This window comes from Mus caroli, unplaced genomic scaffold (assembly GCF_978045245.1).
Source record: "Mus caroli unplaced genomic scaffold, Mus_caroli_1 scaffold_5, whole genome shotgun sequence".
Taxonomy (NCBI): domain Eukaryota; kingdom Metazoa; phylum Chordata; class Mammalia; order Rodentia; family Muridae; genus Mus; species Mus caroli.
In genome coordinates this window covers 108,728,039-108,740,774 of record NW_028227260.1, presented here as the reverse complement: position 1 = coordinate 108,740,774, position 12,736 = coordinate 108,728,039, and the positions used below count along the sequence as shown (strand labels likewise).

The window sequence follows — 12,736 nt, the reverse complement described above, 5'->3', positions numbered from 1 at the left end:
ACTGGTTAGTTCATATTGTTGTTCCACCTATAGGGTTGCAGACCCCTGCAGCTCCTATAGGGTTGCAGACCACTTCAGCGCCTTGGACTCTTAAGGGTAGACACAGCAATAGACAGCCAACAGAAAACTAACTCAACACTATTTTTCAATGGCTGTTTGTTTTGTTTCTTTGTTTTTTGAGTTAAATTTTAAATCTCATATCATTTGAGTTAGAGGCATTTTTTACCTCACATGTCTTTTTGTTTATATATTATGGTTTTCAATTTTTTCATTTTTATGAATTTGTCTGTCTCAGAATGTATGTTTCTTGTGCTTTTTTTTCCCTTGTTTGTATTGTTTTGTTTTGTTTTGTTTTAATTTCCTGTTTGTTTTACAAAGAGCAAGGGAAAGAAGTACTGGGGTTGAATGGGTGAAGAGGTGGGATGGATGTGGAAAATGAAGAAGGGAACTGTGACCAGAATCTATTATATGGGAAAAACTATTTCAATAAAAATAAACTTAAAAAAGCAACTGTATGTTAAGTGCTCTTACCAAAAGAAAATAATACAATGATGATGCTTATGCTAATTACGTAGATTTAGTTATCCTACAAACTTCAAATCATGTTTTGTCAAATTAAGGCAATTTTATGTCCATTAAAATCAAATGATGTTTTAAATTTATTGTATGGGGTTCGTCTGAAGTCTCTATATTTGTAGATACATATATATATATATATACACACACACACACACATATATATATATATATATATATATATATATATATATATATATATGTTATGAAGTGTGGTGACAACTGTAGTTTGTCTTTAGTCAGGTCCTCCAAATGTTCAAAATTCTTCTGTTTTAAAGCTTTGTTTTTTCCTACACATTTAGAGTACAATTTGCCTTTTTTGTTCCCCACAAAATGTCTGATGAGATTTTGATTTTTATAGTACATTGAAATGACATAAATTTGTTGACATTTATATGTAATATTGTGAAATACAAAGATTTCTTGACATTGAGAATTCTTTTCTACGAACATAGTATATCAGGTTTTAAATCATATTAGATGGGGGCTGGCGAGATGGCTCAGTGGGTAAGAGCACTGAGTGCCCTTCCAAAGGTCCTGTGTTCAAATCCCAGCAACCACATGGTGGCTCACAACCACCCGTAATGAGATCTGACGCCCTCTTCTGGTGTGTCAGAAGACAGCTATCGTGTTCTTGTGTATAATAATAAATAAATCTTAAGTCATATTAGATGTATGTGAGCAAACTTCTGTACATTTCAATGTAAACGCTTTGCACATCTCATTATTTAACACTTTAGGTTCCTATATAATAAGTTAGGTTGTTAGGAATATTGCAGCTTTCCATGGCAGAAAACAACAAACAGGATTTCATTTTGGGAGGTCTTTGAAAATATACTAATTCAAGCTTGTTGCCACAGGCCTGTAAATCCAGCTGCTCAGAAGACAGAAAGATGGTGATCAGAAGTTCAAGGCCTGTTTGGACAAAAGACTAGTCCATGCCTTAGGCCTTTGAGGCTCTGTCTCAAAATAACACATAAAAGAGGGCTGGAGAAATGTCAGTGGTAGAGTGCTTCTGTAGCACATAGGAGGTGCTAGCCTCAATCTCTAGTACTGCAAACAAACAATCCCAAGCTGCTGCCTTGTCCTGATGAAGTCTTCACTGACCTGCTGGAAAGTACCTTGAGAAAAATCTGCAAAGTCATTCTCTTTACAGTCGGTGTCAGTGATGTCTTACTGTCATGGAAGTGCTTCTTACACCAGAAACTGAACTTGCCCACTGAAAATATGAAAGTGGTCGACCACTATGAGGACATTAAGAGAATAGATGATGATTTCTTGACGAATAGTGATACACTAGATCTGATTGATGTTTATTAAAAAATGTAGCAGCTTGTCTTCTAATTGTGAGAATAACACGACATCCTCTAAACCATCATTTCAAAGAGAGAGCCAATTAAGAGAAACAAAAACCCAGCCTGGGATCACAATCATCAGACAGACAAAGATGAGTCAACTGGCCAAGCATTCATTAGAGAGAATAACACCTAGAATACACAGAAATATCAAGTACTTACAGAAATTCACGGATAACACATAAACACAAGACTTGCTAGAACTTACCTAACAAAGGAGATGCGCTTGCTGGGGATGATGCGTCATGACTTAGGGATGTTAGAACAAGCGCTCCAACCGTTCTACTGCAGGGAAGGTACAAGCAGCGCGGCTGGCTATGTTGAACTCTTGGTAGGAGAGTTCGATTTTTCCTGATGAAGACACGCCTTAAAGCCAAGCTTGAAGCCACACAAGATGGGACTCCTGCGAGAGCTACCCTCAGCTGTAGCCAGAGACCTGCAGGAGACGCCCCGAACCTTTGTGAACCGAGTGTGAAAGGTGGACTAATGTCTTCGCGCCTTTCCCGAGATATCCCTATCCGTAAGACAGAGGTCAGCACCACAACTGCCTCTTGGAAAAGGAAGCCCATTTCCAGGGCTTCCATGCTGCCCCGTGGGCAGTTAAAGCCCTGCCAGGACCTCTCAGCTCCTGGGGAAGATACATCCTCTACCTCAGCCTCATTGGTTCAACGATCATCGAGGAAGAGACAATCTCAGTCTCTTAACTCATGGTTACCCCTGGTTCTTGGCAAAACCCGCAGGAGAAAACGAGACCCCAAGAATCGGGCAGCTGCCATGGAGCGGGTGAGGCAGTGGGAAATTCATCTTCTCCAGGACCTCGAGGAAGCCACGCAGCACCAGCTCACCGTTGAAGCCGAATAAGAAACCAGTGATTCAGCTTAACACAGAAGATCAGCCAGACGCTACCTCCGAGGCCCCACACAGAGCATAGACATTTGTTTTTGTTTTTTTTTTTTTCGTTTTGTTTTGTTTTTTTGACATGTGGCCCATAAATATAAAGTTGGCATTACTCTTATAAATGTTTGTACCACCCACTTTATCAATAAAAACTTTGGTCTTTTATTGTAAAAATGTAAGCGTCCTTGCTTTCAGCCCCATCCATCTCTCTTGGTTTACCCCAACCCTTCTTCAGTCACAGGGACATGTTTGCTGTCACTTCTCAGAGAGGCAGCGAAAAGCTTGTTGGTAGAGTGGAATCAGCAATTACTGGGTGAAACTGAAAACTGAGTTGAAAAAACAGTATTGACTAGATGCCAAGGGCATGTAAGGTCTAAGATGCTCTAAAAGGCAGGTGGGAAGGTTTATTTTTAAGCTTCAGTTTGGGCGGAAAATATTTCAGAATTGGAGGCATATTTTTTTTTTAAGAGAGAGTTACCAACCTTCAGAAAAATCAGGAAATCTGCTGCAAATAGATACAGACTGGCAGCAGCAGTCATTGGAATAGTTCAATATTTCATCTACCCCAGTTCTGTGTGTGGTAGGAATTTACTGTGTGAGATGTTTCAGCATTTGTATCTAATAAAATTCCCCCTATATAAATGAACTACTCAGCTGGCTCAATTTTTCTTATAATTACTAATATGTTATAAAAAATGCTAGTTATAAAAAACTGATAAGTCTGTTAACTTTTCAAATAAAACACGAAAATATAAAGGAAAAAAGAAATATTGCCACCCCCAAGGTCCTCACAGAACCCTCCACGGGATCTTAAGACTTCTGGTGAGTGGAACACAACTTCTGCCAGGAGGCAGGTTCGAACACCAGATATCTGGGCACCTTCCCTGCAAGAGGAGAGCTTGCCTGCAGAGAGTACTCTGAACACTGAAACTCAGGAGAGAGCTAGTCTCCCAGGTCTGCTGATAGAGGCTAACATAATCACCTGAGGAACAAGCTCTAACCAGAGACAATTATAACAACTAGCTGCAGAGATTACCAGATGGGGAAAGGCAAACCTAAGAATCCTACTAACAGAAAGCAAGACCACTCACCATCATCAGAACGCAGCACTCCCACCACAAGTCCTGGGCACCCCAACACAACCGAAAAGCTAGACCCGGATTTAAAAGCATATCTCATGATGATGGTAGAGGACATCAAGAAGGACTTTAATAACTCACTTAAAGAAATACAGGAGAACACTGCTAAAGAGTTACAAGTCCTTAAAGAAAAACACGAAAACACAACCAAACAGGTAGAAGTCCTTAAAGAAAAACAGGAAAACACATCCAAACAGGTGATGGAAATGAACAAAACCATACTAGACCTAAGAAGGGAAGTAGACACAATAAAGAAAACACAAAGTGAGGCAATGCTGGAGATAGAAACCCTAGGAAAGAAATCTGGAACCATAGATGCAAGCATCAGCAACAGAATACAAGAGATAGAAGAGAGAATCTCAGGTGCAGAAGATTCCATAGAGAACATCGGCACAACAATCAAAGAAAATACAAAATGCAAAAGGATCTGTGAAGGTTTGTATATCATTGAACCAGGGAGTGGCACCATCTGAAGGTGTGGCCTTGTTGGAATAGGCATGGCCTGGTTGGAATGGGTGTGTCACTGTGGGTGTGGGTATAAGATCCTCACCCTAGTTGCCTGAAAGTCAGTCTTCCACTAACAGCATTTGGATGAAGACATAGAACTCTCAGCTCCTCCTGCACCATGCCTGCCTGGATATTGCCATGCTCCCACCTTGATGATAATAGACTGAACCTCTGAACCTGTAAGCCAGCCCCAATTAAATGTTGCTTTTTATAAGACTTGCCTTGGTCCTGGTGTTTGTTCACAGCAGTAAAACCCTACCTAAGACAAATTGGTACTGGGAGTGGGATATTGCTGTGATAGGCCTGACCATGTTTTTATTCGAAAGAATGTGGATTTGGGGACTTTGTATTTGGAAAGCAATGGAATGCTTTAAATGGGGCTTAATGGGTCATCCTAGTAGGAATATGGAAGACTTAGTTGCTGGGAGTAATTTGAACTGTGTTGACCTGGCCCAAGAGATTTCAAAGGAGAAGAATTTCAGAATGTGGCATAAAGACTGGTTTTGTGGTATTTTGGTGAAGAGTGTGGCTACTTTTTGCCCTTGTCTGAAAAGTTTGCCTGAGGTTAAGGTGAAGAGACTTGGATTAATTGCATTGACAAAAGAAGTTTCAAAAAAGCCCAGCAGAGACTTTGTTCTCTGGTTAAGTCTCACAAAGAGAAGTTTGAACAAGCATAGCAAGCTTAGAAAGGCAAAATATAAAATAAATTGTTCGAATATTAAAGGAGTACCAGGAAGTGAAATGGAGCAAAATCTTGTTGTTTTAGGAGATAACAGATTAAGGGAGTGGGACCTTGGGGCAAGATTCTACGCAGCTTAATTAGATCCAGGCATGGTGGTGCACACCTTTAATCGAATACTGATCTCTGCATTCAAGGTCAATCTACAGAGCAAGAACCAGGATAGCCAAGCTTAGGCAGTGAAGGATTTAGAAAACATAAAGCTAATGGTAATGTAATAGTACAAGAGGATCATGTTCTAGTTCCTGTAAGCAGCAGAACTCGGCAGCTTCAGCCACGTGGCTCTGGCACTAGAGTTAAGAATGGAAGGAACTACTGGGGAAATTGATGGTGGTTAGCTGGAGCTAAGGAATTAGCAGTGATTAAGAAGAGACCAGCATCACTGAGGTGAAATCTTCTGGAAATTGTTTTCTGGGAGCACAAAGAAGCTGTGTTCCAGAGATACCCTAGGTTGTACCTCATGCTGCGGCTGGACTTGGTAATGTGTAAGAGTCACTCAGGTGGTACTGCTTGTGAAGGAATGAAGGGATCATGGAGAGAAGCTGAGGCTTAGCACTGTGAGAGGCCAGGGAAGGCCATTGGAGAAGGTGAAGCCTCAGCTGTAGTTGATGGCCCAGGACTGAAGGGGTCATGCAAAGAATTTGAGGCTTGGCACCCTGAAGAGAGCCTATGAGAGGCTATTGGTGAAGCCTAGTTGGAGTGGAACACCCCAGTGTATTGGAGATGTCAGTACCATGGGATGATCACCAAGAACAGCAGCCATAGTGGAGTGGATCATCCTGAGCTTAGAGTGCTACAGAGGGCAGAGCTGGAAAAGTGAGGCCAGCCCTTAGGAGGAGTCCAAAAGATCAAGTGAAATCCCACACACTGAAACAAGAAGCTGTAACATTGAAATTGCCTTGGAGACTCACAGATGTTAAAGATGCCAGAGCCATGGGATACACGCTGAGGAAAGCTGCTAACAGGGAGTAGAACCAGCCCAGGAGAAAGCAGTTTGTTGCAGTCAACAAAGATGAAAAAGGAGGGGAGATCTGAAGACCGCTTTAACATCAGCCATGGAGATGCAGAGTTTGGAGTTTGCCCAGCTGGTTTCCTGCCTTGCTTTGGGGATTACAGTTAATTAAGTCGAATGAATCTCAGAAGAGACCTTGAACTTTGGACTTTTAACATTGTTGCAACTGTTATAGACGATGAGGACTTTGAAAGTTGGACTAAATGCATTTTGCATTATGCTATGTTTAAGTATGGCCCCCATAGACTCATGTTTTTGAACAAGTCTATGGGGACCAGGGAGTGGAATGTGATGGTTTGTATATCACTGGACCAGGGAGTGGCACCATCTGAAGGTGTGGCCTTGTTGGAATAGGCGTGGCCTGGTTGGAATGGGTGTGTCACTGTGGGTGTAGGTATAAAATCCTCACCCTAGTTGCCTGGAAGTCAGTCTTCCACTAGCAGCATTTGGATGAAGACATAGAACTCTCAGCTCCTCCTGCACCATGCCTGCCTGGATACTGCCATGTTCCCACCTTGATGATAATAGACTGAACCTCTGAACCTGTAAGCCAGCCCCAATTAAATGTTGCTTTTTATAAGACTTGCCTTGGTCCTGGTGTCTGTTCACAGCAGTAAAACCGTAACTAAGACAGGATCCTAATTCAACACATCCAGGAAATACAGGACACAATGAGAAGACCAAACCTACGGATAATAGGAGTTCATGAGAATGAAGATTTTCAACTTAAAGGGCCAGAAAATATCTTCAACAAAATTATAGAAGAAAACTTCCCAAACCTAAAGAAAGAGATGCCCATGTTCATACAAGAAGCCTACAGAACTCCAAATAGACTGGACCAGAAAAGAAATTCCTCCTGACACATAATAATCAGAACAACAAATGCACTAAATAAAGATAGAATATTAAAAGCAGTAAGGAAGAAAGGTCAAGTAACATATAAAGGCAGGCCTATTAGAATTACACCAGACTTTTCACCAGAGACTATGAAAGCCAGAAGAGCCTGGACAGATGTTATACAGATACTAAGAGAACACAAATGCCAGCCCAGGCTACTATACCCAGCCAAACTCTCAATTACCATAGATGGAGAAACCAAAGTATTCCATGACAAAACCAAATTCACACATTATCTTTCCACGAATCCAGTCCTTCAAAGGATAATAACAGAAAAAAAAAAACAATACAAGGACGGAAATCACACCCTAGAAAAAGCAAGAAAGTAATCCCTCAAAAGACCAAAAAGAAGACAGCCACAAGAACAGAATGCCAACTCTAACAACAAAAATAATAGGAAGCAACAATTACTTTTCTTAATATCTGCTAATATCAATGGCCTCAATTCCCCAATAAAAAAGACATAGACTAAAGACTGGCTACACAAACAGAATCCAACATTCTGCTGCTTACAGGAAACCCATCTCAGAAAAAAAGACAGACACTACCTCAGAGTGAAAGGCTGGAAAACAATTTTCCAAGCAAATGGTCTGAAGAAACAAGCTGGAGTAGCCATTCTTTTTTTTTTTTTTTTGATTTTTAATATTTTTATTACATATTTTCCTCAATTACATTTCCAATGCTATCCCAAAAGTCCCCCATAGCGCCCCCCACTTCCCTACCCACCCATTCCCATTCTTTTGGCCCTGGCATTCCCCTATATTGGGGCATATAAAGTTTGCAAGTCCAATGGGCCTCTCTTTCCATTGATGGCCGACTAGGCCATCTTTCGATACATATGCAGCTAGAGACAAGAGCTCCGGGGTTCTGGTTAGTACATCATGTTGTTCCAACAATAGGGTTGCAGATCCCTTTAGCTCCTTGGGTACTTTCTCTAGCTTCTCCATTGGGAGCCCTGTGATACATCCAATAGCTGACTGTGAACATCCACTCCTGTGTTTGCTAGGCCCCGGCATCCTCTCACAAGAGACAGCTATATTTGGGTCCTTTCAGCAAAATCTTGCTAGTGAATGCAATGGTGTCAGCGTTTAGAAGCTGCTTATGGGATGGATCCCTGGATACGGCAGTCTCTAAATGGGCCATCCTTTCATCACAGCTCCGAACTTTGTCTCTGTAACTCCTTCCCTGGGTGTTTTGTTCCCAATTCTAAGAAGGTGCACAGTGTCCACACTTTGGTCTTCATTCTTCTTGAGTTTCATGCGTTTAGCAAATTGTATCTTATATCTTGGGTATCCTAAGTTTTGGGCTAATATCCACTTATCAGTGAATACATATTGTGTGAGTTCTTTTGTGATTGTGTTACTTCACTCAAGATGATGCCCTCCAGGTCCATCCATTTGGCTAGGAATTTCATAAATTCATTCTTTTTAATAGCTGAGTAGTACTCCATTGTGTAAATGTACCATAATTTCTGTATCCATTCCTCTGTTGAGGGACATCTGGGTTCTTTCCAGCTTCTGGCTATTATAAATAGGGCTGCTATGAACATAGTGGAGCATGTGTCCTTTTTACCGGTTGGGACATCTTCTGGATATATGTCCAGGAGAGGTATTGCTGGATCCTCCGGTAGTACTATGTCCAATTTTCTGAGGAACCGCCAGACTGATTTCCAGAGTGGTTGTACAAGCTTGCAATCCCACCAACAATGGAGGAGTGTTCCTCTTTCTCCACATCCTCGCCAGCATCTGCTGTCACCTGAATTTTTGATCTTAGCCATTCTGACTGGTGTGAGGTGGAATCTCAGGGTTGTTTTGATTTGCATTTCCCTGATGATTAAGGATGTTGAACATTTTTTCAGGTGTTTCTCTGCCATTCAGTATTCCTCAGGTGAGAATTCTTTGTTCAGTTCTGAGCCCCATTTTTTAATGGGGTTATTTGACTTTCTGGAGTCCACCTTCTTGAGTTCTTTATATATATTGGATATTAGTCCCTTATCTGATTTAGGATAGGTGAAGATCCTTTCCCAATCTGTTGGTGGTTTTTTTGTCTTATTGATGGTGTTCTAACATCGAATAAGATCGACTTCCAACCCAAAGTTATCAAAAAAGACAAGGAGGGACTCTTAATACTCATCAAAGGTAAAATCCTCCAAGAGGAACTCTCAATTCTGAATATCTATGCTCCAAATGCAAGGGCAGCCACATTCATTAAAGAAACTTTAGTAAAGCTCAAAGCACATATTGCACCTCACACAATAATAGGGGGAGACTTCAACACACCACATCCATCAATGGACAGATCGTGGAAACAGAAACTAAACAGGGACACAGTGAAACTAACAGAAGTTACGAAACAAATGGATTTAATAGATATCTACAGAACATTTTATCCTAAAACAAAAGGATATACCTTCTTCTTAGCACCTCACGGGACCTTCTCCAAAATTGACCATATAATTGGTCACAAAACAGGCCTCAACAGATACAAAAATATTGAAAATTTCCCATGCATTCTATCAGACCACCATGGACTAAGGCTGATCTTCAATAACAGCATAAATAATGGAAAGCCAACATTCATGTGGAAACTGAACAACACTCTTCTCAATGATACCTTAGTCGAGGGAGGAATAAAGAAAGAAATTAAAGACTTTTTAGAGTTTATTGAAAATGAAGCCACAACATACCCAAACCTATGGGACACAAAGCAATTCTAAGAGGGAAACGTATAGCTTTGACTGCCTCCAAAAAGAAACTGGAGAGAGCACACACTAGCAGCTTGACAACACATCTAAAAGCTCTAGAAAAAAAAAGGAAGAAAATTCACCCAAGAGGAGTAGACAGCAGGAAATAATCAAACTCAGGGGTGAATTCAATGAAGTAGAAACAAGAAGAACTATTCAAAGAATTAACCAAATGAGGAGTTGGTTCTTTGAGAAAATCAACAAGATAGGTAAACCCTTACCTAGACTCACTAGAGGGCACAGGGACAACATCCTAATTAACAAAATCAGAAATGAAAAGGGAGACATAACAACAGATCCTGAAGAAATCCAAAACACCATCAGATCCTTCTACAAAAGGCTATACGCAACAAAACTGAGAAACCTGGACGAAATGGACAACTTTCTAGACAGATACCAGGTACCAAAGTTAAATCAGGATCAAGTTAACCATCTAAATAGTTCCATATCCCCTAAAGAAATAGAAGCAGTCATTAATGGTCTCCCAGCCAAAAAAAGCCCAGGACCAGATGGGTGTAGTGCAGAGTTCTACCAGACCTTCAAAGAAGATCTAATTCCAGTTCTGAACAAAATATTCCACAAAACAGAAGTAGAGGGAACTCTACCCAACTCATTCTATGAAGCCACAATTACTCTGATACCTAAACCACAGAAAGATCCAACAAAGATAGAGAACTTCAGACCAATTTCCCTTATGAATATAGATGCAAAAATAATCAATAAAATTCTCGCTAACGGAATGCAAGAACATATTAAAGCAATCATCCATCCTGAACAAGTAGGTTTTATTCCAGGGATGCAGGGATGTTTTAATATATGGAAATCCATCAACGTAATCCATTATATAAACAAACTCAAAGACAAAAACCACATGATCATCTCGTTAGATGTGGAAAGAGCATTCAACAAGATCCAACACCCATTCATGATAAAAGTCTTGGAATGATCAGATATTCAAGGCCCATACCTAAACATGATAAAAGCAATCTACAGCAAACCAGTAGCCAACATCAAAGTAAATGGTGAGAAGCTTGAAGCAATCCCACTAAAATCAGGGAATAGACAAGGCTGCCCCCTTTCTCCCTACCTATTCAACATAGTACTTGAAGTCCTAGCCAGAGCAATTCGACAACAAAAGTAGATCAAATGGATACAAATTGGAAAAGATGAAGTCAAAATATCACTTTTTGCAGATGATATGATAGTATATATAAGTGACCCTAAAAATTCCACCAGAGAACTCCTAAACCTGATAAACAGCTTCGGTGAAGTAGCTGGATATAAAATTAACTCAAACAAGTCAATGGCCTTTCTCTACACAAAGAATAACAGGCTGAGAAAGAAATTATGGATACAACACCCTTCTCAATAGTCACAAATAATATAAAATATCTTGGTGTGACTCTAACTAAGGAAGTGAAAGATCTGTATGATAAGAACTTCAAGTCTCTGAAGAAAGAAATCAAAGAAGATCTCAGAAGATGGAAAGATCTCCCATGCTCATGGATTGGCAGGATCAATATACTAAAAATGTCTATCTTGCCAAAAGCAATCTACAGATTCAATGCAATCCCCATCAAAATTCCAACTCAATTCTTCAACGAATTAGAAAGAGCAATCTGCAAATTCATCTGGAATAACAAAACACCTAGGATAGCAAAAACTCTTCTCAAAAATAAAAGTACCTCTGGTGGAATCACCATGCCTGACCTAAAGCTTTACTACAGAGCAATTGTGATAAAAACTGCATGGTACTGGTATAGTGACAGACAAGTAGACCAATGGAATAGAACTGAAGACCCAGAAATGAACCCACACACCTATGGTCACTTGATCTTCGCAATGGGAGCTAAAACCATCCAGTGGAAGAAAGACAGCATTTTCAACAAATGGTGCTGGCACAACTGGTTGTTATCATGTAGAAGAATGCGAATTGTTCCATTCCTATCTCCTTGTACTAAGGTCAAATCTAAGTGGATCAAGGTACTCCATATAAAACTAGAGACACTGAAACTTATAGAGGAGAAAGTGGGGAAAAGCCTCGAAGATATGGGCAGAGGAAAAGTTCCTGAATAGAACAGCACTGGCTTGTGCTGTAAGATCGAGAATCGATAAATGGGACCTCATAAAATTGCAAAGTTTCTGCAAGGCAAAAGACACCGTCAATAAGACAAACAGGCCACCAACAGATTGGGAAAGGATCTTTACCTATCCCAAATCAGATAGGGGACTAATATCCAATATATAAATGAACTCAAGAATGTGGACTCCAGAAAATCAAATAACCCCATTAAAAAATGGGGCTCAGAGCTGAACAAAGAATTCTCACCTGAGGAATACCGAATGGCTGAGAAGCACCTGAAAAAATGTTCAACATCCTTAATCATCAGGGAAATGCAAATCAAAACAACCCTGAGATTCCACTTCACTTCAGTCAGAATGGCCAAGATCAAAAATTCAGGTGACAGCAGATGCTGGCGAGGATGTGGAGAAAGAGGAACACTCCTCCATTGTTGGTGGGATTGCAAGCTTGTACAACCACTCTGGAAATCAGTCTGGCAGTTCCTCAGAAAATTGGCCATAGTACTACCCAAGGATCCCGCAATACCTCTCCTGGACATATATCCAGAAGATGTCCCAACCGGTAAGAAGGACACATTCTCCACTATGTTCATAGCAGCCTTATTTATAATAGCCAGAAGCTAGAAAGAACCCAGATGCCACTCAACAGAGGAATGGATACAGAAAATGTGGTACATTACACAATGGAGTACTACTCAGCTATTAAAAAGAATGAATTTATGAAATACCTAGGCAAATGGATGGACCTGGAGGGCATCATCCTGAGTGAGGTAACACAATCACAAAAGA

The 12,736-nt window shown here is 40.5% G+C and overlaps 1 pseudogene; it reads left to right on the top strand.

Moving 5' to 3' along the window:
- Positions 1 to 2,285: 2,285 nt before the first annotated feature.
- Positions 2,286 to 2,862, top strand: LOC147004735 (coiled-coil domain-containing protein 201-like; annotated as a pseudogene).
- The last annotated feature ends 9,874 nt before the right edge of the window (positions 2,863 to 12,736 follow it).